The 25971-nt window shown below is 45.0% G+C and overlaps 1 long non-coding RNA gene across 6 annotated transcripts in view; it reads right to left on the bottom strand.

Annotated features, from left to right (window-relative positions):
• The window catches only part of LOC143963167 (uncharacterized), a 133930-nt gene that overhangs the window by 65190 nt on the left and 42769 nt on the right, over positions 1 to 25971 (bottom strand). For 4 of the 6 annotated variants that reach the window (XR_013270896.1, XR_013270898.1, XR_013270893.1 and 1 more), the window contains exons 2-5: positions 24348 to 24509; positions 14282 to 14406; positions 10462 to 10541; positions 10216 to 10353 (exon numbers count right to left, since the gene is read on the bottom strand). This is a non-coding gene — a long non-coding RNA (uncharacterized LOC143963167). Of the gene's footprint in view, positions 1 to 2668; positions 2800 to 10215; positions 10354 to 10456; positions 10542 to 14281; positions 14407 to 24347; positions 24510 to 25971 lie in introns of all 6 variants that reach the window. The other 2 variants (XR_013270894.1, XR_013270895.1) reach the window with 2 other exon arrangements.

Genomic DNA, 25971 nt, shown 5'->3' with positions numbered 1-25971 from the left:
CTTCCAGGATGGGCAAAACTAAACCGAATCCGAGCTTACCACTAGTCACCATTAGGGACGAGCTAAGATTTGACAAACTCAGTTAGGCCAGAACCTTACTCTGTCCCTTTCTCTGCAGCCTCAGTTGCACTGGGCAGTGAATAAATAGGAAGTGATTTGAGGCTTCCCGTTCACTCACAAACTGAAGCAGAGAAAACACTGTTTTGAGTGATCACTGATACCGAGGGATCAGTACCAATTGCTCACTTTGTTCATTCAGAACAACTGGTTTATGTCACCCATACCCCAAAAAGCTTTATTCTAGCAGATGGGGATCGGAACGGGCTCCCAATAATGTGACAGCAAATGATTATTATTATATTATTATTATACACGATTTATATAGCACCAACAGTTTATGAAGCACTTTACAATGTAGGGGTTAGGGTTAGGGGCTTAGAGTTAGGGTTAGGAGTTAGGGCTAGGGCTAGGTGTAGGGCTAGGGGTAGGGTTAAGGATAGGGTTAGGGGTTAGGGTTGGGGTTAGATATAGGGTTAGGGGTTAGGGTTGAGGTTAAAGATAGGGTTAGGGGTTAGGGTTGGGGTTAGGGATAGGGTTAGGGGTTAGGGTTTCCCCTTGAAGAACAAGATTAGAACTCAGGGATTGGAATAGGGAACTCCTCCAAAGGTCAAAGCTCAGCAGGGACAGCACAATTACAGTACAGTTCAATACACAAGTGACAGGAGGGCCCTGCTCATAGAGCTTACATTATAAAGGGAGGGGATGGTGGTATAAATGGTAATAAATGCAGGGAATGATTTGATGGGGGTGGCTCAGGGACAGTTGTTAGGTGGGTGTGGGATAGGCTTTCCTAAATAAGTGAGTTTTCAGGGATCTCCTAAAGGTGGACAGGTTAGGGGGTGATTGGATATACCGGGGCAGGGAATTCCAGAGGATGGGAAAGGCTCTGGAGAAGTCCTGAAGGAGAGCATGAGAGGATGTAGCAAGGGAGATAGAGAGCAGGAGGTCCTGGGAGGAGCGGAGGGGACGATTTGGGTGACATCTGCAGATGAGGTTGATGATGTAGCTGGGGGCAATGTTGTGCATGGCCTTCACTGTGATCATGTGATTGGAGGGTCCATCCAACCCTCCTGATGTAAAGACCCAGTTAAAAGGCCAATGGGACTGGGCAGGACATTTTTAAGGTGGGCAACTGGAGGTCAGTAAAGCCTCAGCTCAACCACCCAACCTACTTTCCCTGCCTCCCCAGCCGTACAAAGAACAACCAGTTGTACGGCACCCATAACCAAGCAGCCTACTTGCAGCAGATGGGCTGGGAGCCGCAGCTCCTGTGTCTGCACCCCTCCTATGAATGAACTTTAGATGTTCATTATGTTTGTCACATCAAGCAGCTCATAAATTGATTTCAGCCAGAACATGGAATAAAAATAGTTCAACGTACAGTTCAGAATCTCTGACTACTTTTCCTATAATTTGTTTGTTTAAGTTCAGGGATTAAAGTTGTAGGAACAACATTTTTATATCCCATCTTCTGCTTTTATCCAATTATAAAAAAAAAAGTAAAAAAAAAGTAAAACATTTTTTTTTGTGAAAGGGAAGACCAAAGTAGCAGCCTGCACTTCTGCTGTAACACAGGACGCCTCGCCAAGAGGGGAGTTGAGTTACTTTTGTGTGGTACATTAAAATTCATCTATTACGTTCATGCTGTAATTGTACATTATGTTTGGCAAACTCAGCTATGTTGGCCAGACAAGCGAGTTTTTTTTTTTTTTTCGGCTTGTAAGTGAAAACCCAGTAGGTGGGTAAGTGTAGTGCTGGCTATATCCAGCGATTCAGAGAAAGTGTCAGCAGTGCGTTTGATAAATCATTCCTTCTGCCAGAGGAGGATGTAGGCTTTCCACCAACTAAAAGTCTATTTACTAATAGTTGCATTTTTTATGAGCTATGTGCTTTTCACTGCAGGGATTTAACCCCTTTTAGGAACACTTAGTTGCCATTTTTTATCACTTCTCTAGCTCTTGATATTAATGAGACCTAGGGCTTAAAGGGTGATTCCACTTTTGTGGAAAAGAACCATAACATAAAAAAATATACACTCTATTGCCAAAAGTATTGGGACGCTTGCCTTTACACGCACTTATATTTTAATGGCTTCTCAGTCTTCTTATCTTACACCCAAATCATAAGCCCGCAGCCAAAACCTCCTGGTCTCCACCAACCGTCTTTGGGCAGACTATCTCCCCAAAGACCAAAGCGAAGAGTCTCAGGGTTATTTTAGACGCACAAATGTCAATGGATGCGCAAATAGGATCTGTAGTCAGTGGATCTCACCATCTGCTACGCATGCTTCGCAGACTCATCCCTTTTATCCCAAAGAATGACAAAGCAGTGGTAGTTGGAACAATCATTAATTCACGACTGGACTACGCAAACTCGCTTTACATAGGATTACCACAATATCAACTTGCGCGATTACAACTGATCCAAAACACGGCGGCAAGGCTGATAACAGGAAAAAACCCTGGGAATCCATCTTCTCCTTCACTGAGGAGCTTACATTGGCTAACCGTAAAAAATCGGATCACGTTCAAGACCCTTTGCCTCACCCACAAATGCGTGCATAGAGAAGCTCCGCAATACCTAATGGAGAAAATAAATCATTACACACCAAACCGCAGTCTTCGATCAGCCAACAAAAACCTCCTCCTCGTGCCCAAAGCCCGGTATAAATCCAAGGGGGATCGGAGATTCGCTGTCCAAGGGCCTCGGCTATGGAATGCTCTACCAATCAACATCCGCCTGGAAGAAAATCACCTGGCTTTTAGGAAAAAACTCAAGACCTTCCTCTTTTAGCAGATGATCAAAGCTCGCCACAGCGCCTAGAGGCGATTCAGTTCGCATTGTGCGCTATACAAGTATTTCATTCATTCAGTCTTAGTCCGGAGGGTTCAATATTGAGTTGGCCCACCCTTTGCAGCTATAACAGCTTCAACTCTTCTGGGAAGGCCACCCACAAGGTTTAGGAGTGTGTCTATGGGAATGTTTGACCATTCTTCCAGAAGCACATTTGTTAGGTCAGGCACTGATGTTGGACAAGAAGGCCTGGCTCACAGTCTCCGCTCTAGTTCATCCCAAAGGTGTTCTGTCGGGTTGTGGTCAAGACTCTGTGCAGGCCAGTCAAGTTCCTCCATCCCAAACTCGCTCATCCATGTCGTTATGGCATTTCTATGGTTTGAGTCATATATGCGTTTACCTTTTATCATGAGGCCTGTTATTTGTATGAGAACCTTCAGACTTGTAGAAGATCTCAAGACCTTGCTTTGTCCACTGGTCCAAATCATTTGGTGGAGAGGAGATTACGGTGTGGGGTTGTTTTTCAGGGGTTGGGTTTGGCCCCTTAGTTCCAGTAATGGGAACTCTTAAGGCGTCAGCATACCAAGACATTTTGGACAATTTCATGCTCCCAACTTTGTGAGAACAGTTTGGGGATGGCCCCTCCTGTTCCAACATGACTGCCCACCAGTGCACAAAGCAAGGTCCATAAAGACATGGATGAGCAAGTTTGGGGTGGAGGAACTTGACTGACCTGCACAGAGTCCGACTCCTGACCTTAACCCCAATAGAACACCTTTAGGATAAATTGTAGTGGAGACTGTGAGCCAGGTCTTTTTTGTCCAACATCACATTTTTTGAAGCAGAAAAACAAATACTCCTGCGCTCAAGTGAATTACCAGGTGGACTATAGTTCGTGGTGGAAGATGACTCAGGCCTTGCTGCCCTCAAGGATAGGAGTATCCTAAATAGTCAAAAGAGAAAGAGGAAAAAGAGGGCGCAACAGCCTTGTGCATTATCCTTAAGCCGCGTACACACGGGCGGACTGTCTGGCCAACTTAGTCCGTCGAAACACATTTCAGCGGACAGTCCGCTCGTGTGTGGGCTTCAGCTGACTTTTTCAGCGTGCAGTCTGGCGGACTAAGTATTTCGGAATTTCCGTAATACTGTCCGTCAGACTTTGGTTTCAGCAGACAATCCGCTCGTGAGTAGGCAAGTTCGACGGACTAAGTATGGCGCATGCTCAGAAAGGATTTACACGGCGAAAGGTTGCATTGCTGTGTATTGGACTTCCTATTTCTAGTCCCGTCGTACGTGCTGTACATGTCATCGCGCAAGCTTTCGACGGACTGTTTGTGCATCCGTGTGTGGTCAAGTCCATTCATTCGAAAGTAGGACGGACTGTCCGTCGGATTGTCTGACGGACTAAGTTGGCCATACAGTCCGCCCGTGTGTACGCAGCTTTAGACATCTTTTTATTAAAAATAGGGAAAAAACCTACTCACAAACATGTAGGATAAAATTTACAGTACAAATGATCTTCAGATGACAGCAGTAAGTTGACTGACAAACAGACTACAGATGGTAATAAGGGAGATATCAGGGTCCACTGCCGGCTGACGCGTTTCGAAGAGATACCTTCTTCCTCGGAGACTAGCCTAGGCTTATTACCATCTGGAGTCTGTTTGTCTGTAAACTTACTGCTGTCATCTAGAGATCATTTGTACTGCGAATTTTATCCCACATGTTTGTGAGAAGTTTTTTATCCTATTTTTAATAAAAAAAAGACGTCTAAGGATAATGCACAAGGCTGGTGCGCCCTCTTTTTCCTCTTTCCCACATCAGTGCCTGACCTCTCTATTTGTTCCATTTACCAATATCCCCGACAGTGAAAATAAAAGAACATTCCACATTTTGGGTTGTCCCCAGAACAGGAAAGGCGGGGGGGGGGGTACATCCAGTGCCTGGTGACCCTGGTGACAACCAGGGACTTCCCTCACTTTGGAGGGATTTCCTCTCACTTACTATTGTGACTGTGGGACAGGAATTGAAGGGAAATCTCCCCCAAATGGGACACAGATACACAGATGTCAGAAAAAAAATCTGACAGGGGTTATAACCCTCCCTAAAAATGGTGTTGCACAGAAAATAATAAAAATTCATAAAAATTAATTTAAAAAAAAGAAAGAAAAATATTTGGAATTTTTTTTTTAAATCACCTCTAAATGGCTGTTGAATGAATGAATGAAATACTTATATAGCGCACAATGCGAACTGAATCGCCTCTAGGCGCTGTGGCAAGCTTTCATAATCTGCTAAAAGAGGAAGGTTTTACGTTTTTTCCTAAAAGCCAGGTGATTTTCTTCCAGGCGGATGTTGATTGGTAGAGCATTCCATAGCCGAGGCCCTTGGACAGCGAATCTCCGATCCCCCTTGGATTTATACCGGGCTTTGGGCACGAGGAGGAGGTTTTTGTTGGCTGATCGAAGACTGCGGTTTGGTGTGTAATGATTTATTTTCTCCATAAGGTATTGCGGAGCTTCTCTATGCACGCATTTGTGGGTGAGGCAAAGGGTCTTGAACGTGATCCGATTTTTTACAGTTAGCCAATGTAAGCTCCTCAGGGAAGGAGAGATGGCTGTTGCTAGGGGGTCCCTCGTAGTCTGCCTCCTTCAGTGCCTGGGCTCCTGACGTCACTTTCCCTTTGGCGCAAGAATGGCTCAGCTCCGCCCCCTCCTCCCTGTCAGTCATCTGGGACAGGTGACATTTCCAAGATGACTGCGCGGCCAATTACGGCGCAAGGCGCCGCTCGTGCATGCGCAGTGGGTGCCCGGCTTTGAAGCCACAGCCGCGTGCCCACAGTTAGAATGAGCGGAGGAGGGGAACAAGCGGGGCTTCGTTCCCCCGCATCGCTGGACCCTGGTATAGGTAAGTGTCTGATTATTAAAAGTCAGCACCTGCAGTATTTGTAGCTGCTGACTTTTAATTTATTTATTTTTTAAAGGGGAACTCCTCTTTAAAAAAAAAAAAGTTTTATTCTGCTTTAAGAGAACAAAATCTTCACTTTATTTACTCGGCAAACAAAGTATCTCTTTCGCAGCATAAAAATACATGTTCCAATCCTTTAGCAAAACCAGCTGCTTTGTTTTTTTGTTTTTTTCGAAGTGTATTGTCCATGATGTGAAGATGAAAATAAATAACATGAAATAATTAGGGTTTTCTCATCTGGAAACCGAGAAAGTAATAAGCTGAGTTATTAGCATTGTGCTCCTGCCGTGTCCTCATCCTAAATTCACTTCTCATCAGGAATACTATCTGCATGGGGTTAGTAAGATTTCCTCCCACAACCCAAAATGTACTAATAGGGAAACGTGGACTGGCTTCATCCGGAGTCTCTTTCTAATTCTGCTTGGAAAACAAATTGAAAGCTACTTCAATGGTAGGGCCAGGGGGGGGGGGGGGATATTTTAGAGCCTTTTGTCAAATTCCATAAAATATTTCCATAATTAACATATGTGAATTTTTGAGGCTCTCCTCTAACAGTCTGAAATACAAAGATCATCAAAGCATTTAGTAATGATGAGTTACTTAACTAGTCTCCCTGTAGAGCATTTGTTTTTTTTTATTTTATTTTGTGCATAATATATGTTAACATCTCTGCTCCGTACACACCGTCGGACTTTCTGTCGGGAAATGTGCGATCGGATCTTGTTGTCGGAAAATCTGATCGTGTGTGGGCTCCATCGGACATTTTCTGTTGAAATTTTCCGACAACAAAATCCGATTGGTAAATTCAGATCGTGTGTAGACAATTCCGACGGACAAAGTGCCGCGCATGCTCAGAATAAATTAGGAGATGAAAGCTAATGGCTACTTGCCCGTTTATAGTCCCGTCGTACGTGTTGTACGTCACCGCGTTCAGAACGATCGGATTTTCCGACAACTTTGTGCGACCGTGTGTATGCAACACAAGTTTGGGCCAAAATCCGTCGGAAAAAATCTGACGGATTTTGTCATCAGAAAGTCCGACCGTGTGTACAGGGCATAAATCACTTGACCTGAGCACTGAGCACTTGAGGCAGGGCCTCACCTGCCATGAACATAAAAAAAAAAAAATCGAGCTTCGAGGGTGGTAGCTCGGCGACCTGGGGGCCTAGTGCCCTGTACACACGGCCGGAAATTCCGATGGAAAAGGTCCGATCGGATTATATTGTCCGAAAATCCGATCTTGTGTGGGCTCTATCGGACTTTTTCTATTGGAAATTCCAACGGAAAAAAATTGAGAGCAGGATCTAAAATTTTCCCACAAAAAATCCCATCTGAACTTTTTCCAATAGTTTGTAGAGAATCCCAATCGGACAAAGTGCCACGCATACTCAGATCAAATTACGAGACCAACGCTATTGGCTACTAGCCTCAACGTAGTCCCGTCGTACGCAACAAACGCCACCTCATTCCGAACGATCAAATTTTCCGACAACTTTGTCCAATCGTGTGTATGCAACACAATTTTCAGACAAAATCCATTGGAAAGTCCGACTGTGTGTACGGGGCATAAGTGTTACCCCCACTACTGGTAAAAATGCGGGGCTCCTAAGACCCATTGTTCCAGAGATACGGAGCTACTTGCACAGCCTGTCAGAAGCTAAATACTTTAAATACAAGCTGATACACTCTGTTAGCAGCAGACTGAGAGGATGAGCTCACAGTGCCTCTCCTCACTTTTTGTCAGAAGCACTGAGCTCAATGGACAGCTTGGAGTCTTGGACCAATGGTAAAGTACCATTGGTCTCAGCTGTCCAATAAAAAATGCTGCAGTGGAGGCTCTCCTCTCACTGCAGTGTCATAGAAGGGGGGCGTGTCTAAAAGACAAATTCTCCCTTCCAGCCCAGTCCTCTTAACTACAAGGAAAAAACATGTGTTTATGTGTATAAGATTTACCCACAATCCCATGTTTTTCTCATACAGTTAAGAGGGAGAATGAGAATCTGCTGCTGTTGAAAAGGTACAAGCTAAATCATATATTATTATGTTATATGTTATAAACATAGTAAGTTATTATTTAAATAATTACTGTGAAATTACTAGTTGGAAGTTATAACTTCAAACTTCATTAATTTATCCGTTAAGTCACTTGCTTGAGTACAGATTTTAAAAATATAGTAAATTACCTTAAAAACAATATATAATAATTATTTATCTATTACTTACGTATGGTAATTAACCCCTTGCCACCCAGGTCAATTCTGACACTTCTCTCCTACATGCTAGAAAATTACTCTGAAACCTCAAACATTATATACGGTATATATTGTTTTAGCAGACACCCTAGGGAATAAAATGGCGGTCATTGCAACTTTTTATGTCACACATTTTTTGAGGGGGGGGGGGGGGGGGGGGGAACTGTTTCACGAATAAAAAAAATCAACGGAAGATGGCCCCCATCCGTCTCCATACCATTGCAGGGCGGAAGCAAAATCAAAACGTCACTTTCGCCCATAGCTCTTAAAGGGACATTTTTTTTTTTTTCAAAGCAAAATTTTTTTTTTAATTGCATTTTAGTGTAAATATGAGATCAGAGGTCTTTTTGACCCCAAATCTCATGTTTAAGAGGTCCTGTTGTGCTTTTTTTCTATTACAAGGGATGTTTACATTCCTTATAATAGGAAAAGAAGTGACACAATGTTTTTTTTAAAAGACCAGTGTAAAGTAAAAAAAAAAATAATAATAATTAACACGTCTCGTCCCGACGACCTTGTGCGCAGAAGCGAATGCATACGTGAGCAGCGCCTGCATATGAAAACAGTATTCAAACCATACATGTGAGAGATCGTTAGAGCGAGAGCAATAATTCTAGCCCTAGACCTCCTCTGTAACTCAAAACATGCAACCTGTAGAATTTTGTAAACGTCGCCTATGGAGATTTTTAAGGGTAAAAGTTTGTCTTCATTCCACAAGCGGGCGCAATTTTGAAGCGTGACATGTTGGGTATCAAATTTACTTGGCGTAACATCATCTTTCACAATATAAAAAAAAAATTGGGCTAACTTTATTATTTTTTAATTAAAAAAACTGTATTTTTTCCCAAAAAAGTGTGTTTGTAAGACCGCTGCACAAATACGGTGTGACAGAAAGTATTGCAACGACCGCCATTTTATTCCCTAGGGCAGTGATGGCGAACCTTGGCACCCCAGATGTTTTGGAACTACATTTCCCATGATGCTCTGGCACTCTGCAGTGTAGAGGAGCATCATGGGAAATGTAGTTCCAAAACATCTGGGGTGCCGAGGTTCGCCATCACTGCCCTAGGGTGTTAGAAAAATATATATCTAATGTTTAGGAGTTCTAAGTAATCTTCTAGCGACAAAAAAAATATCCTAACTTGTAAACAACAAGTTTGAAAAATAGGCCTGGTCCTCAAGTGGTTAAAATTACACACACTTGTGGAATGGCGACAAACTTCAGTACTTATAAATCCCCATAGGAGACGCTTTAACATTATTTACAGATTACATGTTTAGAGTTACAGAGGAGGTTTAGTGCTAGAATTATTGTTCTCGCTCTAACGATCGTGGCGTATGTAACCTGTGTGTATCTGGCTCTGATACCAGCCAGTGCCTCGCCAGCCATTGACCTCACCGCACGTCCCTGATTCACACATGTGGGTAAATGACAGCCCACTCCCTCCCTCCTCCTCCATGCCCACTAACCAGCTAAACACAATGGGGGTGGAATACATATCTAGATTAATGGAGGCTTCACCTCCCTCTTATTCTAATGTACTGGCTGGAGGGCTGTGACACAGCCTGTGATTGGAAGAAATCTGCCCACGCTATATTATTTCAAAAAAATAATAAAGATTTGATTTTAAATATATATTTATATGACAATTTAAAAACAGTTTATTGATATTATTAATTTATTTTTACTCTGTATTCTAAAGGCTGTTTTTTTTATTTTGAACACGTGACCAACAGCAGAGGACTAGAAGCTCCTCCTTCTTATGTTTCCCTGCAGACAGGCTGGGAGAGAGCTGGGTCATGTGACAGCTGTATATCAGTAAGGAAAAAAGTGTTTACATTTTTTATTATTATTATTATTATTATTATTATTATTATTATTATTATTATTATTAAAATAATTACAGTGCTATCATCCATATACAGAAATAGAAGGGACAATTTAAATGAAACCGTGTGTGTTTAGTATCATGTTACTATCCCTGTCTTTGTCATGGTCTGTGTTGCCAATGGATTCTCTTAAATTGCGGGGATTTATTCTCACTTCCTGTTTTGGCTATGGGACAGCAGCTGGCATAGGTTATAACCCTCCTTTAACCTATCCAAGATTTGAAAATAAAAATAAAAATTGTATTATATTTACCGTAATTTTATTTTCCTGGTGCCTATCCATAGCAGCATACATGTGAGAGTAGTCCCACCTATAATTTGGAGTTGTCACTGGGTCAGAAATAGAGAGGAGATGTTCCAAATGGTATCTGTGTTCCGATACCTGCATTTCCTGTGGACAGATACTTTTATTACATTAGGTAGGTACTCTTAACACCATACAAACCATTAAACATGAAGAAATGGTTATTGCAAGGTTGATATTTTGGACTCACAGTACCGTGTTTCCAGATTATGTCCTGTTGGAGAATTTCCAAAACTGATTGCTCAAGATCTGTTGCCGAAATCTTTTCAAGGTATCTAAAGTAAATATAAATAATAAAAAATAAAAAAAAACTGATTAGCTACCGTATGTACAGATAGATATTAGCAAACACACCTACTGCTAAATGACCTTTCTTCAATTCAGGATAATGGACATGCATACATGTACCATAACCCAGTTTTTCTCAAGCTTTTTTTCAATCAGGGCACCCTTTAAAAGCATGCAAAAAATCCAAAGCAACCCAGTCTAAAATGTAAAAAAAAAATAGATTTTACTTATCAGTGGGAAACCTGAGCCTGGGACAATGAACACAATCACCTTGATGAAATGAACTTCACATCATAAGCCTACTTCACATCAGAGGTCCCCATCATGTCCTGTTTTCTCATCTCTCCTATACATCAAAGGTCCCCTATCCCCATGGTGTCCTCCATCACAGAGTCAGAGGCCCCTCTTTAAACAGAGGTCCCCATCATGTCCTCCTTTCTCATCTCTCCTATACGTCAGAAGCCCTCCATCTCCAAGGTGTCCCCCTATCACAAAGTCAGAGCCCCCCCTTCAAATCAGAGGTCCCCATCATGTCCTCCTTTCTCATCCCTCCTATACATCAAAGGTCCCCTTTCCCCACTGTGTCCTCCATCACATAGTCAGAGGCCCCTCATGTCCTCCTTTCCCATCCCTCCTATATATCAGAAGCCCTCCATCCCCACGGTATCCCCCATCACAGAGTCAGAGACCCTCCACCAAATTAGCGGTCCCCATCATGTCCTCCTTTCCCATCCCTCCTATACATCAGTGGCCCCTTACTCCCACTGTGTCCTTCATCACAGAGTCAGAGGCCCCCCTTCAAATCAGAGGTCCGCATCATGTCCTCCTTTCTCATCCCTCCAATACATCAGAGGTTCCCTATCCCCATGGTGTCCTCCATCACATAGTCAAAGGCCCCTCTTTAAACAGGGGTCCCCATTATGTCTTCCTTTCTCCTCTCTCCTATACATCGGAGGCCTCCTATCGCCACTGTGTCTCCCCATCAGAGACAGAGGCCCCCCTTCAAAACAGAGGTTCCCTTCATGTCCTCCTTTCTCATCCCTCCTATACATCAGAGGCCTCCTATCCCCACTGTGTCCTCCATCGCAGAGTCAAAGGCCTCTCTGTAAACAGAGGTCCCCATTATGTCTTCCTTTCTCCTCCCTCCTATACATCAGAAGCCCTCCTTCCCCACGGTGTCCCCCATCACAGTGTCAGAGGCCCTCCTTCAAATCAGAGATCCCCATCATGTTCTCCTTTCTCATCCCTCCTATACATCAGATGCCCCCCACCCTCACTGTGTCTCCTCATCACAGAGTCAGAGGCCCCCCTTCAAAACAGAGGTTCCCTTCATGTCCTCCTATCTCATCCCTCCTATACATCAGAGGTCCCCTATCCACACAGTGTCCTCCATCACAGAGTCAGAGGCCCTCCATCCCCATGATGTCCCCCTTCACACTCAGAGGCCCCCCTTCAAACCAGAGGTCCCCATCATGTCCTCCTTTCTCCTCCCTCCTATACATCAGAGGCCTCCTATGCCCACTGTGTCTCCCCATCAGAGTCAGAGGCCCCCCTTCAAAACAGAGGTTTCCTTCATGTCCTCCTATCTCATCCCTCCTATTCATCAGAGGTCCCCTATCCCCACAGTGTCCTCCATCGCAGAGTAAAAGGCCTCTCTTTAAACAGAAGTCCCCATTATGTCTTCCTTTCTCCTCCCTCCTATACATCAGAAGCCCTGCATCCCCATGGTGTCCCCCCATCACAGTCAGAGGCCCCCCTTCAAACCAGAGGTCCCCATCATGTCCTCCTTTCTCATCCCTCCTATACATCAGAGGCCCCCCATCCCCACTGTGTCTTCCCATCACAGAGTGAGAGGCCCCCCTTCAAAACAGAGGTTCCCTTCATGTCCTCCTATCTCATCCCTCCTATTCATCAGAGGTCCCCTATCCACACAGTGTCCTCCATCACAGAGCCAGAGGCCCCCATTCAAAAAGAGATCCCCATCATGTCTTCCTTTCTCATCCCTCTTACATCAGAAGCCCTCCATCCCCACTGTGTGTTCCCATCACAGAGTCAGAGGCCCTCCTTCAAACAGAAATCCCCATCCTGTTCTCCTTTCTCATCCCTCCTATACATCAGAAGCCCTCCTTCCCCACGGTGTCCCCCCATCACAGAGTCAGAGGCCCGCCTTCAAAACAGAGGTTCCCTTCATGTCCTCCTATCTCATCCCTCCTATTCATCAGAGGTCCCTTATTCCCACAGTGTCCTCCATCACAGAGTCAGAGGCCCCCATTCAAACATCATGTCCCCCTTTCTCATCCCTCCTATACATCAGAAGCCCTCCATCCCCTCAGTGTCCCCCCATCACAGAGTCAGAGACCCTCCACCAAATCAGAGATCCCCCTCTATGTGAGAGCCCCCCAATCACATCAGAGCACCCCATGACAGAGTCCCACCCATCACATCAGAGTATACCCATCACTACAGAGTTCTCCCATCACAGAGTCCTCCTATTCATCTTTGATATAGGGCAAACTGGGTCTTGTGCTCGTGGCACTCTAGGATGCCAGGACACCCTGGATGAGAAACACTACCATAACCTGCCAACCAGGATGCATGGCTATTAGGGAAAAATTTAAGTGGTATTAAAGAAAAAAAGTATTTTTTTTACCATAATGCATTCTCTACATTAAAGTAGAACTATAGGCAAAACTTTATTTTTATTTTTTTAATTTTGAATAGCGTAAGGGAGGGTTATAACCCCTGTCAGTTTATTTTTACCATCTGTGTCCCATTGGGGAGATTTCTCTTTACTTCCTGTCCCATAGCCAAAACAGGAAGTGAAAGAAAATCCCTGCAAACTAAGGGAATCCCTTGGGGACCCCTGGGTCAGCAGAACTAGTGTCCCCATTGGAAGGTTTCCCCTCTATCACTTTTCTGGGGGCAACCCAAAATGTGGGATTTTCTTTTACTTTCACTTTCGATGATGATAGTAAACAGGACAAATAGAGAAGATGAATCTCTCTAACGGGGACACAGACAGCAATTAAATCTGACAGGTGTGCTAATCCCCCCTCCACTCTGTCCAAACCTAAAAAAACAAAAATGTTTTGCTTTTAGTTGTACTTTAAAGGGTAACTGCACTTTCGTGGGGAAAAAAATAGCAAATAAATAAAAAATAATATAGCATGTACAATTGTGACACTAATTATATTGTTAAAAATGAGGAGAAAAGTTACATTCAGCGTGTAATTCTATTGCCATGTATGTTCCATGTATGTGTATGTATGTAAGTTAGGGTTCCCAAGGTTTGACATGCAACATGCATCCCCCTTCCATGTGATCCTTGGTACAAAGGCCAGTTATAGGTGGGGACAGTGGCCATTTGTTTGTACTGTTGGAATACTAGTGAAAGGATGCAATGGACACCTTTTCTGCCATTGTGCTATATGATGGGTGTCCAATGCACCCCTGTGCCTTTAAGGAGGGGTAGGCTCCCTCCAGGCTCACCTACCCTCTGCCTATGCATTATAATGCACATGCTTCCATTGTGGGGGCTCTCAAAATGTAGAGCTAGGACTGCAGATAATACTGGGGTGCCTTGAAGTAACGTATACTGTTGGGCAGGACAGTTTGGTTGGTTGCAGGCTGGTTGGTAAGTTGAGCTGGGAATTTTCATTGCTTTTGTTTGATGCGGTTTCCAAGGTTCATTTCAGAACTTTTGGCAAAATGAAGCCTATTAACAAACCTGCATGTGTTCAATATGGAGATCTTCTACATGTCTGAAGGTTCTCACACAAATAACAGGCATCATCATGATAAAAGGTCACAAAGTTCTCAGATGTCCGGTGCGGTTGAAACCATGCCAAACTCCTAAAGAGAGACAAATAAAGACAAATATTTGGCTTTGGGCACATCAATTTAGGTAAATATTGCTCAAATGGAATTAAAAAAAAAAAGTCAGTATGTAATTAAAATACAAGAGAAGACTATGGAACCTTCAATTATAAATAGCCAACAAGTGTATGCTACAGACATGTTAACTAACACCTTTTGGTCTGTGCGGGCCTCAGGATTTCCATTTCATCATCCTTGGGTCAGTATCTTAGTCCAGAAAGTAGATATTGACCTTGGATGACACTTAAACAAACTCAAACCATAGAAATGCCATAAAGACACGGATGACATTGACATGACATGGTCCATGAAGACATGGATGAGCGAGTTTTGGGGGGAGGAACTTCACTGGCCTGGCTCAACCAGATAGAACTTCTTTGGGATGAATTAGAGCGGAGACTGCGAGCCAGGCCTTCTTCTCCAACATCAGTGCCTGACCTCACAAATGCACCTCTGGAAGAATGGTCAAACATTCCCATAGACACACTCCTAAACCTTGTGGACAGCCTTCCCAGCTGTTATAGCTGCAAAGGGTTGGCCAACTCAATATTGAACCCTACGGTCTAATGTCCTGTACACACGGTCGGACATTCCGACTACAAAATCCATTGCATTTTATCCGACCGATTTTGGCTCAAACTTGTCTTGCATACACATGGTCACACAAAGTTGTAGGAAAATCCGATCGTTCAGAACAAGGTGAAGTAAACCACGTACGGCGGGACTACAAAGAGGCCAGTGGCCAATAGCTTTCATCTCGTAATTTATTCTGAGCATGCGTGGAACTTTGTGCTTCGGAATTGTCTACACACGATCGGAATTTAAACGATTGGATTTTGTTGTCGGAAAATTTTAGATTCAGATCTCAAACTTTGTGTGTCGGAAAATTCAGACGGAAAAAGTCAGATGGAGCCCACACACGATCGGAATTTCCGACAACACATTCAGATCGCACATTTTCCATTGGAAAGTCCAGCCGTGTGTACAGGGCAAAAGACTGGGATGCCATTAAAGTTCATGTGTGTGTAAAGGCAGGCGTCCCAATACTTTAATATAGTGTTTATCCAACTGGAAGAGAGGGAGAGGGGTAGGGGGAGGGGCACAATGAGATCAGTTTTGGGGTGAGGGTCCCCTTAAGGCCCCATATTCTTTTTATCTCAGCCTGATCAGCATCTCTTTACCTACTCTACTGCACTCCAAACTACTTCCCAAGTGAATATACTCCAAACACATACAGTTGTGTGAAAAAGTATTTGCCCCCTTTTTGATTTATTTATTTTTTTGTATGTTTGTCACACTTAAATGACAAATTGTATTATTACACAAAGATAACCCGAGTAAATCCAAGATGCAGTTTTTAAATGATGGTTTCATTTATTAAGGCAAAAAGCTGTCCAAACCTGCCTGGCTTTATGTGAAAAAGTAAATGCCCCCTAAACCTAATAACTGGTTGTGCCACCCTTGCCGGCAACAACTGCAATCAAGCATTTGCGATAATTGGCAATGAGTCTTTCACATTGCTGTGGAGCAATTTTGGCCCACTCTTCTTTGCAGAATTGTTTTAATTCAGCCACATTGGAGGCTTTTCCAGCATGAATGGCCTATGTAAGGTCGTGATACAGCATCTCAATTGGATTTAAGTCCGGGCTTTGACTAGGCCACTCCAAAACCTAAATGTTGCTTTGTTTGAACCATTTGGAGGTGGACTTGCTGTTGTGTTTCGAATCATTGTCTTTCTGCATAACCCGAGTACACTTGAGCTTGAGGTCACGAACTGATGGCATTCTCCTTTAGGATTTCCTGTTAGAGCTCAGAATTCATGGTTCCATCAATTATGGTAAGTTGTCCAGGTCCTCAAGCTGCAAAGCAGCCCCAGACCATCACACTACCACCACCATGTCTGACTGTTGGTATGATGTTCTTGGTTTGAAATGCTGTATTAGATTTATGGCAGATGTAACGGGACACACACCTCATCAGTCCGCAGAATATTTACCCAAAAGTCTTGGGGGTAATCAAGATGTTTTTTGGTAAATATGAGATGAGCCTTTGTGTTCTTTTTTGGTCAGCAGTGGCTTTGGCCTTGGAACTCTCCCATGGACACCATTTTTGCCCAGTCTCTTTCTTATTATTGAATCATGAACACTGATCTTACGTGAGGCAAGCGAGGCCTGCGGTTCTTTAGATGTTGTTCTGGGTTCTTTTATGACCTCCTGGATGAGTCGTCGTCATGCTCTTGGAGTAATTTTTGTTGACCGGCCACTCTTAGGAAAGTTCACCACTGTTCCAAGTTATCTCCATTTGTGGATAATAGCTCTCCCCGTGGTTCACTGGAGTTCCAAAGCCATAGAAATTACTTTGAAATCCTTCCTAGACCGATACATGTTTGTCTCTAATCCGTTCTTACATTTTTTTAGACTGTGGCATGATGTGTGGCTTTTTATGATCTGATCTCGCTTTGTCAGACAGTGTCTATTTATGTGATTTCTTGATTCAATAGGCCTGACAGTAATCAGGCTTGGTTGTGGCAAGTGAAATTTAAATCAGCTTTCCAAAAAATTGTGGTTAAAGTGGTGTTGCCATTTAAAAAAAAAAAAATTAAAAGCCAGCAGCTACAAATATTGCAGCGGCTGACTTTTAATAATCGGACACTTACCTGTCCCGGGGTCCAGCGATGCGGGGGATCGAAGCCCCGCTCGTTTCCCCCTCTGTTCGGCGGCGCCGGCATTGTAACTGTGGGGGCCCGGCTGTGGTTGGCCGCGCAATCATTTGGGACCTGTCACGTATCCCAGATGATTGACAAGAGAGAGGGGGAAGAGCTGAGCCCTTCCTGCGCTGAGGGGAAGTGATGTCACGAGCCGAGGCACTGAAGGAGGCAGACTACGAGGGACCCCCTAGCAACAACCATTTAGGGGTGAGTAATATTTTTTTATTTTTTAGGAACATTCATGAATTTTTTTTTGGGGTGCAACTCCACTTTAATCACAGTTCATTAATGATTCAGCATGGGAGGGGGCAATTACTTTTTCACATAGGGCCAGGCAGGTTTGAACAGTTTTTTTTTACATAATAAATGAAATAATATTTTAAAAACTGCATCTTGGATTTACTTGGGTTATCTGTGTGTAATATTAAAATGTGTTTTTTTTTTTAAATATATTTTTATTGAGCAAAAAAGAAAAATTTATACAATACATATCAATCGAACGGTAAGACAGTATCTTGCGAAAGACATATGTACGAGAGAATATAGAACAACACAGAAGAAAGGGAGTCTTACACCCCAACGACCCGAAGGGTCACGATATCATGCAGTTCAATCTTCTAAGAAAGAGGAAAATGAAAAAGGAAGATGAGAAGAAGGGAAAAAAGAGAAGAAAAGAAAGAAGAGATAGAGGAGAGGGGGGGGGGGGGGAAGGTGGGTAGAGGGGGAGAAGAGGAGACGGGGAACAGTACCCTGGGAGGCGAGGACCTTCTCATAATCCGATTGCGGTATGGTAACAAGAAAAACGTGAAGAAGAGAAACAGCATCATCTATACATAAGACCCCTACAGGTAGGACAGTAAAAGAACACTAATGTTGGTATAAACAGAAATCTGAGTTCAGTAAGGGTCATGGAGATGCAGAGGGGGGAGTAGAAGGTTGCATGTCCTCCAGTGCAGATGAGACAGGGTCAATCATGTCCTGTGGTAGTTGAGCCAATAAGAGAGCGGAGTCCTGTGAAGGAGAAGAGTTGATGAGGGATGATGTCAGCTTGAGTTTCCCCAAGGTATTGCCGATGTCGCGGTGTAGGTACCAGCTTGTATAGCGAAAGGGAGAAACAAGAGAATTAATCTCCTCCGAGTTAAAGGATTGTTCGATATAACCCCTCCATCTGGCAAAGAAGCGAGGAGTGGAGACAAAGTGGGACGAGATAACATCAAGTCGTTCTATGTGGAACAGCGAGAGGAGGGCATGTTTAACACCCGTTAGACTCGGTGGAGTTGTGGAAATCCAGCAATTCATAATAGTTCTGCGAGCCGCCAGCAGGCATAGGTGAGTCCAATGAGTAAGGGTAACCGGACTTGGAGAGTTTAGTGACACGGGCGGAGGGTCACAGCTAAACAGGCAGGTCAGCGGGTCTTTAGGTACAGGTGTCCCGGTAACGTGTCGGATATAGTCCAAGACTAAGTTCCAAAATGTTGATATGGAGGAGCAATCCCAGAGACGGTGTAGTAGGGTGGGGCGATCCAGGGAGCATCATGGACATTTGGCTTGCGAGGGATCTTCAGTGCTAGTGCGGAATGGGTAATAGGCTCTGTGAGTGATCTTAAATTGAGTTTCCCTCCACTTCTCCGAGATAACAAGTTTGTGAACAAGTCTGTATCCTTGTAGGATTCTTTCCGGTAGGTTCACATCATTAAATATAGAGGCCCATTGCTTGAAGGGGGCAACGTGGTACTTGTCCGCCTGGTAGCTGATTAGGTGGGAGTAGAGGGTAGAGATGGAGTAATCACCCTGTTGAAGCACAGCCTCCAGATGCGATTTGCGGAGGCAGTCTGGGCGTAACCCTCCGATTGACTTCAGGTAGCTCAACAGTTGGTGGTGATGAAACACATGATGAGAAGGTAGTGAGAATTCCTGAGACAAGGTTTGGAAGGATTTGAGTGTTCCTCGCCCCGGCTCATATAAGGAGGCCACTTTGAGTAGACCCCGTTGCCCCCAGTGGGCGAAAGCCGAGTGAATGGTAGAGGGTGGAAACATGGGGTTGCCTTGAATAGGTAGATGAGTGGAAATATTAGTAGGTAATCCCAAGAGCTTCCTAACTTCCCTCCAAGCCACCACAGTGTCCCGAATAAGGATGTTGTATTTAAGATGAGTTGGCAAAGCGTGAACTTTGGAATGAAGGATCGCAGAAAGCGTGTAGGGATGTACCAACGCCTTCTCAAGGTGGTGATTGGAGTATCTTGATTTACCCGCTATCCAGTCAAGGCCCTGTCTCAAGAGGCACGATAGATTATAGAAACGGAGATTGGGCAGGCCTGCACCCCCGTCAGGCTTCGGAAGACATAGTTTCTGAAGGGCAATGCGTGGCTTCTTATTGGACCAGAGAAAAGTGGACAGGGCTCTGTGTAACTTCTGCACATCAGAGTGTTTAAGGAGGAGTGGGATGGTCTGCATCGGATAGAGTAGCCTCGCAAAGGAGACCATCTTGAAGAGATGACACCTTCCAAAGAGTGATAACGGCAGGCCTGCCCAGGCCTCCAGCTCCTGCACAATCTTAGAGATCAAGGGTGGGTAATTGAGGGTATAAAGGGAAGAGGGCTCCCGACCTATGCGCACTCCCAGATAGGTGATGTGGTGTCGTGCCATTGCAAAGGGTGAAGATGATTGCCAGGAGATGGCTTTTCGCAAATTTAAGGAGAGGATCTCGCTTTTACGAATATTGATTCTAAATCCCGAGCAAAGGCGATACGCTGTGAATAGGTCACGGAGTTTATCAAAATCAGCCGGGGGATTGGACGAGAAAAGTAAAATGTCGTCTGCAAAAAGCGCAGATTGAAGGTTCTGGTCCCCAAACGCAATTCCGCTGACACCGTCCGGGGAGTTTAAAAGTCTAGACAAGGGTTCGATCGCTAGATTAAACAAAAGAGGGGACAAGGGACACCCTTGTCTTGTTCCTTTGGGGAGATGGATAGTGGGCGAAACAAAGTCTGGAGTAACTAATCTGGCAGTCGGGGCATCGTACATTTGACATAGGAAGTGCGTAACCGGACCCGAAAAGCCAAAGGCTTGCAATACTTTAAATAGCCAGGCAAAATTAATGTTATCGAAAGCCTTTTCGGCGTCAATGGAAATGATGGCTAAATCTTGCTATGGGCATAATTTCGCTCTTTCCAATGCCAGAAGCACTTTGCGGATATTTAAAGTCGCTGATCTGCCAGTCGTGAATCCTGATTGGGCCTGGTGCAGGAGAGCAGGGAGAATGGTAGCTAGGCGCGAAGCTATAATTTTGGATAGTATTTTAACATCAACATTTATAAGGGAAATGGGTCTATATGAACCTGGGCATGAGGGATCCTTGCCAGGTTTGGGAATTAACTTAATGTGAGCCTGAGAACCCGTAGGGGGGTACGACCCGCCATCCCAGAGGGCGGTAAACACTTTGGACAGAGTAGCGGGTATAAAGTCTCGGGTAAGTTTATAAAATTCGGCAGAGTAGCCATCGGGGCCAGGTGCTTTAGAAGGGGACATTAATTTTATCGTAGACCTAATGTCGTCGAGGGTGATAGGGGCATTGATAGCGTCTAATTGCGGTCCGGTCAACTGTGGTAAACTTACCCTCGAGAGTAACTGGTCAGCAACTGAGTGGTCAATGGGGTCTTCCGCATATAGGGAGGAGTAGTAGTCAGTCAATAGTTGGCTGATCCTCTTAGAGGAGGTAACAATGGAACCGTCGGGGTGCTTCAGGGCATGGATATGGGTGGGCCTTTTAAAGCCCGCACATAGCCGGGATAAAAGCTTACCCGCTTTATTGCCATGTTTGTGAAGTCGCATGGTCAAAAAGGAGGAGGCAATCTGCTCCTGCCTTTCCGCCCCGAGGTCAAAGTTCTGTTTGGCTAACTGCCAGGCCATGACATTAGCCTGCGTGCGATTACGAAGGAGCTCAAGATGCATGGAGCGAAGTTTTTCGCTGGCCTGTATATAATGTTGCTTTGAGTGTCTCTTATATTGTGTCACATAAGCTATGATTCTCCCACGGAGGAAGGCTTCACCAGCCTCCCAGAAGAGATTCGGAGTGGTGATATGTTCACCATTTGTTTCTGCATAGTCGGTCCAACTAGTGAGTAGCATTTGTTTGAAGTCCTCATTATTGGCCAGATAGGAGGGGAAGCGCCATATGGGCGAGGATGAGGGAGGCTTCACATTTAACAGGCTAACCGTCACAGGGCAATGATCCGAAATGGCCATGTCTTTGATGTCAGGATCGCTCACTAACGGCAGGAGAGCAGGGGACACAAAGACATAATCAAGACGCGAAAATGACTTGTGGGGGGGTGAATAGAAAGTGAATTCACGATACGTAGGATGGGACAATCGCCAGATATCAGTGAAATTTAGTGATGTTAACGTACGGGCAAGGGGGGTGGTGTCATTGTCAGTTTGGGTCGAAGGTGCCGGGATACGGGAGTCACGGTAAGTCCTATCCTCAGAGGGACACATGACCGAGTTGAAGTCCCCACCTATCAGGTGGAGTGCTTCAGACGCTTGGGAGATCCAGGCTCCCAGCTCCCTAAAAAACGACGAGTCGGGGGAGTTGGGCGCATATACGTTAGTTATAGCAATGTCCTTAGAAGCCAGGGTAAGGTGTAAGGTGATCATACGACCACACGAGTCTATACTAACGTTACGAGTGGTATACTGCAGACGTTTATGGAGCAGAATAACCACCCCTGCCTTGCGACCCGCGGCCGGGGAACCCAGAACTTCGCCAACCCAAAGTTTGCGAAGGCGTGAAAGATCTCCGTCGGTCAGGTGGGTCTCTTGTAGGAGCGCCACATCGGCCTTCAACCGTTTCAGATGACGAAGGACTTTCATGCGTTTGGAAGGTGATCGAAGGCCCTTAACATTCCATGACACTACAGTAAATCGGCCTGTAGAGGCATCAGCCATAGGGATCAGCAGGGGTGGTAATAGTTGGCAAAACGGCTATTAAATCAACATTGAGATAGACGGAGATATTCCAGGGAGTGCGCATATGTAAGGAAGCCCCCAAGGGTAACCAAGTACAAGAGGAGGGGAAAGAAAAAAGGAAAGCACTAGCAGGAAAAAGAAAAGAAAAGAAAAGGGGACAGAACCAGACAGTACGTAGTACAAGAGAACAATTTTGGTGTATCCACCATAAAGTAGCCGTAACCCACTTCACCTTTTTCCACACAGGTTGCATCTAAGGTACAAGGCTCCCAGCGGGTGCACTCACCCCCTGGGAGAGGCCGAATACATTCCTCGGGGGGGGGGGGGGGTGAAGGTAGGGGGGGGTAAGGGAAGGGAGAGAGTACAAGTCAGTATCTCTGATGGGGAGGTGGGGGAGGACTAGGGGGGTAGGAGAAGGGGGGGAAGACCCCTAAGTTTTAGAGGGGCAGCATGATAGCTGCAGGACAAAAATGGGAGAACCAATCGTGCAGGTGAAATAGGCGGGCTAATACCCTAAACTATAACAATATAACATGAACAGGTTCAAAAATAGGGATAATAGCCCCGACATTAAACAAATAAAAGAGGAACGTTAAGTATAAAACTACACAACAGTGTGCAGGCACAGTCTCATTGGCAAGCATCCCACTGAGGGCCGCACAACAAGAGCAGTGGCCGAAAGTACCAATAAGTGGAAACACTTTCTAACGTTACCAGTATCCAGGCGGGGAGCCCGGAGGGAGAAAGGGATAAGTTCAGCGGAGCTCAGACCGCGGGCGCTGGGTGGTGGAGCGACTCCGCTTGTATGGTGGTTTGGAGGGGCTCAGCTGTGTATCAGTGGAGGCCTGGGGGCTGGTAGTCAGACCAGCAGAGGGACTCTTCATCAAGGGGTCATGCGTGGTATCCATGTCTGCGGGGTAGTTGAGGAATCGTTCCGCTTCAGAGGGTGAGTTGAAAGTGCGGCGAGTGCCATTGGGAAGAGTAACGTGCAAAATCGCCGGATAGGCCAAAGTAAACTTGACATGGTTCTTAAAGAGGGAGGCACAGATCGGTGAAAATTCTTTTCTCAGTCTCATGACTTCAGCAGAGTAATCAGCAAACAGAAGCAAATTAACGCCATCAACAGTAAGGGTGCGTTGGGAGCGGAACTTCTGCAGGATAGCATGCTTGTCCGCATAGTTCAAGTATCTAGCTATGACCGCTCTGGGTTTGTTGCGCTGTTCCGAGAGCTGGCCTAGGCGGTGTGCACGTTCCACAACGCATGGGGTAGAAAGGCCCAGTTGAGCAGGAATAGTAACCATACATAAGTCCATAAGCTGTCCCGTGGAGACTGATTCAGGCAATCCTACTATTCTCAAGTTGTTCCTTCTCGCCCTATTCTCAAAATCGTCCAATTTGATCCATAAGTCTCTGGTAGTACGTGTGAGGCGAGCAAGAGCAGCAGCCTGAGCAGTGGTGTCATCCTCCATGAGGGAGATCCGCTCTTCAGCCTGTGTAAGGCGCTGTGCCTGGGCCTGTAGCTCGTTGCGGTACTGTTCCATAGCCTTCTGTATTGCTGAGTCTATAGAGGATGTCAGCGTGGGCGTCAGTAAGGCTACCACAGCCTGGGCTATGTCTGCCGAAGGAAGCGCTTCCACGCCTGGGAGCAGAGGAGATGCTTGCGATGGCTCAGCGAGGCTGTGCGCCGGCGCCATATTGGCCGAGGATTCGGCCGCGTCCGCCGTCGCGGACATCGCGGCGGTTAGTGATCGGTTCCCGGACCGCTCTACAAAACGGTCCATCAAGGGCTCGAGATCTTCCCCAGACAGCAGGAGGGATCCCCGAGGCGAATGGCTGCTTTGTAGCCGGTTAATAGGGGGTATGCGGCGGGAGCTTAGTCCGCTTACCTCCTCCTCATGTGGCGCCGACACCGGAAGTAAAATGTGTTTGATGATTTGAATCATTTAAGTGTGAGAGATATGCAAAAAAATAAAAAATCAGGAAGGGGGCAAATACTTTTTCACATAGCTGTACCTGCCAGCTCTATTCTAATATAATGCAATGCCCTCTACCGCTCTAGTTAAATCTGACACTGATGTCTGAACTTTGTATACACAGTGTTCTTTTTTTCTTTCTTTTTTAATTGCCGCTACATCCAATTGCTACCTGAATAAATCACAATGCATGTGGAAGAAGGAGACTCTGGGGGGACATGCTGTATAGTTTGTCCTGAGGATACAAAGTTACTGAGCCCTATACTTACTGTACAATTACAGCGCTACAGTACGTGGTCCCCCGCATAGCTTGTACGCTATCTTTCAAGGTGGCATGGCGCCTTCTCCTTATTGTATCCTGAGAACCATATAGTTCTGGGTCTGGTATGACTCGCCCATTTCCTGGTAATATCCTTTTTTTTTTTATATACCTAAAAATGACAAAAAAAGAAAAACAGAAATTAAATGAGATTGGGGTTGCCAAAAATGAGCATTTTACAAGCATTTGCTGGGGTTATTTGTTGGACTCAAACTTGCTTTCTGCTTGTCAGGGGCGGACTGACAACTCATGGGGCCCCTGGGCAATAGAAGATTATGGGGCCCCCGGGCAATAGGAGATTATGGGGCCCCCAGGCAATAGATTATGGGGCCCCCAGGCAATAGATTATGGGGCCACACAGTATACACTCACACACATACAGTATACACACACAGACACACAATATACACACACAGTAAACACACATAGAATACACATACACACACTGAAAATGTACTGGAGAGGCGGGGAAGCTATAATCTTGGGATTTTTTTAAAAACACAGATTTTTACATACTGTCCCATGTTTTATTGAGGCTGACAACCCTGATGGGGCCCCTTAGTGGCATGGGGCCCTCGGGCAGTGCCAGAGTGCCCGATTGGTCAGTCCGCCCCTGCTGCTTGTTGACTAGAGTACGGGGGCCTCCAAACTTTTTTTTAAAAATGGCCAGTTTACTCTCCTTCAGACTTTAGGAGGGCCGGACTGTGGCCAGCAGGGGTATAGAATATTTCCAGGTATCAGTGGGTGTAAATAGTGCCCCATCTTTGGTATTAGGGGGAGGAATAGTGCCCCATTGTTGTTGCCAGTTGCAGGAATGATGCCCCATTTTTGATGTTAGAGGGCAGAACAGTGTCAGTGGGATAAATATTATTATTATTACCGGTATTATTATTATTATACAACAATAACAGAATATAGGCAGACATTACAGTTACATTACAATTTGGTACAAGAGGAATCAGAAGGCCCTGCTCATGAGAGCTTACAATCTAAAAAGAGCCAGATAAAGGCAAGCAAAGGGCCCGAGGGGTGCAGTTTTGGAGACCCCTGGACTAGAGGAAAGCTAGTGCTAGAGACTGGTCATGTTAAAGCTGAACTCCAGGAATTATTTGGCTAACCAAACACAAATGCACGCCGCTCCAGGTAATCACTCTTCAACTATAGCGTTCACTGCTTCTTTACGTTGTGAAGTTGGAGCTTGGCTCGTCCGACACATATCAGAAGAAAGAAAAACTATGGGTGGCTGCACTCTTCACTGGTTTTATTAGCAAATGAGAGGTAAAAATATCACAGCACAGCAAGATGTTAAGTCCTATCACACTATACAAGCCCTTAGTCTTAATGACTAAGCACTTGTGTAGGGCGAAACCCGTTAACATCTTGCTGTTTTTACCTGCTATGGTGTGATGTTTTTTCTTCCTGTTATTTGCTGGAAAAGCCAGTGAAGCATGCATTCATCTGGAGTTTTTCTTTTCCAGAAATAATTTGTATTGCATACTTACGTTGGTCCAGCTTGGCACTGCATTAAAAACTGAAGCTAGGGGCACACACCCTTCTGGTGGAGAGTTGTCTTC

This window comes from Lithobates pipiens, unplaced genomic scaffold, assembly GCF_037356315.1.
Source record: "Lithobates pipiens isolate NorthernLeopardFrog02 unplaced genomic scaffold, aLitPip1_a1.2 Scaffold_8, whole genome shotgun sequence".
NCBI lineage: Eukaryota > Metazoa > Chordata > Amphibia > Anura > Ranidae > Lithobates > Lithobates pipiens.
Note: the sequence above shows the minus strand (reverse complement) of the source record. Positions and strands in the feature narration are given on the sequence as shown.